This window comes from Pyrgilauda ruficollis, unplaced genomic scaffold, assembly GCF_017590135.1.
Source record: "Pyrgilauda ruficollis isolate IOZ18807 unplaced genomic scaffold, ASM1759013v1 scaffold29, whole genome shotgun sequence".
Taxonomy (NCBI): domain Eukaryota; kingdom Metazoa; phylum Chordata; class Aves; order Passeriformes; family Passeridae; genus Pyrgilauda; species Pyrgilauda ruficollis.
The window spans coordinates 12745844-12750541 of record NW_024524266.1 but is presented as its reverse complement, the minus strand read 5'-3'; positions in this window follow the sequence as shown (position 1 = coordinate 12750541).

Genomic DNA, 4698 nt, shown 5'->3' with positions numbered 1-4698 from the left:
TTAAAATTACATCTATGGAATGTGGCCCAGATTTTGCCTACACATAGACATGGGCTAAATCTGAAGTTTACGAATAATTATTCCGGAGTCACCACCACTGCTGATGTCAAACCTCTGTCCAGATGCCAACGATTACTGAAATTGCTCCCTGAGCTTGCACTAAAACCAAAGTGAGCGACACAAGCTGGGGCTGGTTTCACAGGCAGAAAATAGTGGCACTGCCAGTGCCAGACAGTCCATCTAACTGTGACCTGCACTGACACCTGGTGCACAGAGCTTTCCCAGCTCACCCCGTAAGCAGCTGCTGCAGCCTCACGTCCAGGGCAATAGGCTGAAAACTGGTGAAAATGGTGATGAGAGTCCAAAAAAAGCAATACTTGCAAAATGAGTTTTTCTCTTGGATGTGAATTCAAACGTGCTGAAGTCCAACATCATTCTGCAAAGAGATTTTAGTGCAGTGCCCTAGTGATAGCTGCTGGGTATGGATTACCCAATGCTTAAATTGTCAATCTGCAGTGACGGGATAGCAGTTATCTCACCTGAAATGAGAAGGTTGTTAAGCCATTGAACTCTGAGGTGTAGTATTCAGGTGACCAGTGACTTGTCAAAGCCCCAGGGGACACAAAGAGATGCTGGTTCTCCTCCAGCTGTCTGATCGCGGCTATAGGGGATGTGCAGCTGTTCTGAGATCCCGCATGACCGTCTATGGGGTATTAGCCAATTTTTGTAAGTGTTTCACAATACTCTAGCAGAAGAATCGAGTAGTTCTGGTGGTTACAATCAAGGGCAACCCCCCATCTCCACAGCTCAGGGCTGAACTGTGCAAAGCCAAGACTGTGCCCAGAAAAGGTTTCAGAACAGGACTCTCCATAAAGCTGAAAAATACATCGTGAATATGGATTGAGATAAAACGCTGTGAGGCTCACAAGGGGAATCATGTGCCAGTTCATGACATCTAAACGGCATCATGCATTTCTCCACTGCATTTCTCCACTGCCTGGTACCAAGGCATCTCACCTTCCCCAATGTTCAGCTGTACTACTCTTGTACACAAGACCATAGTCCTGAACGCTTGGCGGGGTGGGGGGAGGAATGAGACTAAATCACATCTCTTGAAGACCAGTGGTCTCCTGTGTTTCACTCTCCTGCGCGCTCGGGTGTGGGGCGCTTCAGACTCATGTTCTCTGCGGCTGACCCTGGGTTACCCAGGAGCTGTGGCTCCCACAGCACAGAGCCAGGGGGAGCATGGGACCAGGGCGCCAAGCACGTCGAGGAACGGGGAGGAAATTACAGCGAAGAGCTGAGAGGGCAGGCAGAAGTACAGTTTCTGTACCTCCCTACAGACAGCTTCTACACAATCCTTTTTCTTCCGCATAAAGTAGACAGTGATAAATCGAATTGTGATATCTATAGTAGATAGCGATAAATCAGGATTTTCGGTAGTTGTTATCGTTTTCTTCTCCATTGCAAAGAGAGTAAAAAATAAACAACCAGCAGCTTGTGTAAATGCCTGGGGATGGGCTGCGGCTGCGGCTCCACCCATGCGCAGGGCTGGCAGGGAGCGGGAACCCACCGGAGGGGTTCCCGACTTCAGCAGCTTGTATCGAGGGTTGCGGGAGGCGCCGGGGACGGGATGGGTACAAATTGCTCACGGACCAAAAGCTGCCGTGTGCTCAGTGGATGGGTTACAACCTTGTGTCTCCGGTGGCCGCCGCAGTGAGGGCAAATCCTCCCCAGCCGAGGCAGACGCTATTCCCTGCGAGGTGAACGCAATTTCTCACCTGGTCTTGAACCGACCCTGCACATTTACAACCACAACGTCTGAAACAGAGCTTCGCCCTGTCTCCGCCCTAAGATCAAACACCTCTCCCCAAGCCTGACAGCGAACTGCCATTTTGTAGCCACGTCCCCTCGCAAGGATGGTTTCGGGGGGGAGCGCTCCCAACGACGGGGCTCTGTGTAACGCGAAAGAAAGATGAACAGGGAAAAACAGTAACAAGCTCAAAGCCCACTGCAAACGCCGTCCCCGGGCCGGTCCGGAGAAGGGTGTGCGCTGCTGCTGCAGCCGCCGCGGGCAGCCGTCGGGCGGTGGTGCCGCGGCAGCCGCGGTCACCCTGCCCCGCTGCGCGGCCGGGCGGAGCAGCGCTGGAGCTGGGCATCTGCTCCACGCTTCCAGGCCAAGCGGGGCGGGCGTCGCCCCCGCCGGGGCCGCCCGCTCGGAGGGGACACGGCGAGGGGCGCCCGGGCCGGGCCGGAGGGTCCCAGGACAGTGCGCACCGCCCTCGCCCTCGCCCCCGCGCTGGGAATGGCTGGGTGGTTTGCGGAGAGGGCCGGTCCCGGCAGCGTCAGCGCTCCCACTGCTCCTTCCCGGCAGGGCCCGAGCGGAGCCGGGCGCGGGTAGGTGCGGAGGCCGGTCCCTAGGGAGAAACTCATCGCGGAGGCCCCGGTGCGAGGAGCCGGAGCAGATATTGTTCTGGCAGCGGCAGCCAAGGGTGTTAATGTAGGCTGGCTGGAGTGGAATAAGGCAAATATTTCCGTTTGTGCCCTCCTGCCTCTCTCAGCACCGGCTGTCAGTCCCCGGGCTTGTTATCCGTACAAGGTATCAGTTTGTTTGGCTGAGCTCAGCAAGGTTTTCTTCTCCGAGCAGAACTATAATTGCTATAATTCTACTGTATCATTTGGATCATTGCAGTATTGTTGTTTTCTCTCTCTCGTTCTCTCCCTGTAATACTGCCATAACGCGCTCCAGTGTTAAATTAGCAGGTTGCAGGGAGAAGGGAAGAAGAGGAGGCGAGGGAGAGACCATAAATGACTAAAAGTTTGTTTAAAAAAAATAAATAAAGCAACAAAGTGACTTGGCAGAGGAGAGCTCGCATCGCGAAGCATTTTTCCCTGCGAACGGGAGTACTACGGACCCGCCCCACGCCCTGGGCTGGCCGGGGCCGCGTTTCCTCCGGCAGGGCCTGCCGGGACTCCGGAAAGTGGGGAAGGGCAGGCTCCCCGGCCAGACTCGGGCACAAGGAGACGAGGGACCGGGGCAGGAAAGGAGTGAAAACAAGCTGCAGACGGCTGGAAGGCCGCAGCAGGGCTCCGTGCTCTCCGCCCGTCCCCGACAGCCTCGGGCTCCCTCCCGCCGCAGCCCCGGCTCGCACCGCCGGCAGACACCGGAGGGTCTCGGCGCTGCTGAAGCCCCGCAGATGCCGCACCGAAGGTCCCCCGTGCCCTCCGGCTGTCGCCTGTGCCGTGGCGGGTTCGGGTCCCCCCCTCGGGCATGCAGCTCTGCCCGTCCCTGCTCTGCCACTCGCAGTGTCGCGGCTCGCCCGCACCGGCTTGGCCGGGGCCCGGCAAGACAGCGAAGGGGAGGCAGATGCGGGCCGGCCTCCCCGGCTGCCGGAGCGCCGCTCCTGGCCCGGTGGTACCCGCGGCTCCGCGCAGCTTCTCCCGGGCCAGTCCCGGCAGGGAAGCCCGGTGGAAGAGTCGCGGTGGAACCGCCCGGCACGGCCAGGGCGAGAGCAAGAAGCGGCAGCCCCTCTGCTCGCCGAGCCTCGCCAAGGGCATCCCTGCGTCTTCCTGTCTTTTTTATATTGTTGTTGGTTGGTTTGGGATTTGGGGTGGATCTCTTTTAGTTACTGAGTTAATGAACTAATTGCCACTCGTGCCGGGGATGGCAAAAGCTTCCTAGAGCTGCGCACCGGTGGCAATCGGCAGCTTTGCGTACCCGGCCCAGGAGCAGCCGGGCCGGGCTGGGGCCGCCCCGCTGCGGATCGCGGGCCCGCCAGCCGCGCCCGTCGGGGCGCTCCCGGTGCATCGCCCCCGCCTGCGAATCGGGGGGAAACGAAGCGGGATGAATGAGGAGTAGGAGCCCTGAGAGGGCCCGCTCCCAGGGAGGGGACGACTCTGGGTATAACGTTTGTCCCCTCGCACGCACCTTTAGAGCTTGGAAGTGTGTGCGTGTGCGCCCTCGGGCGTGGACACAACCAGAGCGGCGTTTAGCCCACGCCAGCACGGACACATGCACGTACTCGCTTATCTTTCCTCTTAATTATCTCTGGTTAATTAAGAGACGTCAGTTCCGCACGGCAATTGTGGCATGAACAGGGAAAATCCCGAACGAGAGGACGGGTTATTTGTGGTGACCGGGAGCAGTTTCTCCGACGTGTTTGTGCTTGCGGGAGTCCGAGAGCAGGAACGCACACGAGAGCGGGGACAGGCAGCTGTACCGTGCCCATCAAAACTGACCAGACAGGGAGCCTGAACTTGTGACCGCCCAACAGGGAAGGGAAAGGAGGGAGCATAAAAAACCGTCAGAGGTCTTCCGGCCCCGAAGCGGCGTGGAAAGCGCCGGCGGAGGGAAGATACGCGTGCGGAGAAAGGCGGAGGCTGTCAGGGCAGGGAGAGAGCTGCCGGACAGCTCCGCACCGGGCTGCGCGCCCTGCCCTGCCCGGGGGAAACTCTTCCCGGCTCCCGCACTCCGCTGGGCCGGTCCCCGCCGCGCCGTGGCCGCTGCAGCGCTGCGCAGGTGTTGTCACGGAGAGCCCCGAGCGCGGACGCGGCATTTCAAACACCGGCGGCGAGCGCGGCCCTGCGCAGCACCGCGCCGGGCGGGCGGGCGGGAGCTGCCCGCGGCAAAACACGGCGCGGATCCCCCGGCGCCGCCCACGCCATCCCGCCCGGGAATTGCCGGGGCTAAGGAGGGGT